General features: G+C 36.4%; 1 protein-coding gene across 1 annotated transcript in view; it reads right to left on the bottom strand.

Moving 5' to 3' along the window:
* Positions 1–799, bottom strand: part of LOC105451943 (Williams-Beuren syndrome chromosomal region 16 protein homolog) — a 7,276-nt gene that overhangs the window by 937 nt on the left and 5,540 nt on the right. The gene's annotated exons all lie outside the window — the stretch shown is intronic.

Below are 799 nucleotides of genomic sequence, written 5' to 3'. Positions count from 1 at the left end.
CAAGTCCGTTGATTGGCTGCAAGAAAGAGAAGTTATCGGATCTCTCTATCCTATAGCCAATCAATATTCTTGAAATCTTTGTCGTACGACAAATGAAATCGTACCCTAACACGCACTGTTTAGCCGCAAACGGCGCTATAGTAGAAGCTTTTGATTGGCTTTTGATCGAGCATGGAACTATGGAAAACTTTATTTCACATGTTAAGAGGTTGTAACACAGTATAACCAGTAGGTCCACTCAGCGAAAAACTGAGTCTTCGCGCAGGTATCGCCGCGCAACTTTTGTTTTGGGTTGGATCCAATGAAATGTAAGACGATAGGAACGTACATACATATGTGCAGACAATTTATAAGCAAATACATCAGAAATTTTCTTTAGTGATCACTCCTACGAATAATTGTTACTAATGAAACGTTTTATTTGATTCACACATTGAATTTATTGATTTACTGTATCGAATCCATATTATTACTTATCTGTTTTATTACTTGTGAGGCACTTTTCTCAATTCGATCCTGGATTTAACATGGTGGATGCTCACGTGATCTGAAAAAGAAGATCAAAGGCGCCGACACGAAGTGGATCTACTGGTTATAACTAAAGAAAATTTCTGATGTATTTGCTTATAAATTGTCTGCACATATGTATACAGGGTGTCCCGTAACGCTTAATTAATATTTCAAGGCGTGAAAGAGAATGAAATTTTGAACTAAAAGTTCCTCTTTCAATTTTGGCTTAGACCATTATTTACAGAGTTATTAACGAATAAAGTTAATCAAGATCGGAAGAGCACACGTC

The sequence above is a fragment of the Wasmannia auropunctata genome, unplaced genomic scaffold, assembly GCF_000956235.1.
Source record: "Wasmannia auropunctata unplaced genomic scaffold, wasmannia.A_1.0 LD336040.1, whole genome shotgun sequence".
In the NCBI taxonomy this organism is placed as follows: Eukaryota; Metazoa; Arthropoda; class Insecta; order Hymenoptera; family Formicidae; genus Wasmannia; species Wasmannia auropunctata.
The sequence above is the reverse complement of the archived record's forward strand: the minus strand, read 5'-3'. Positions and strand labels throughout refer to the sequence as shown.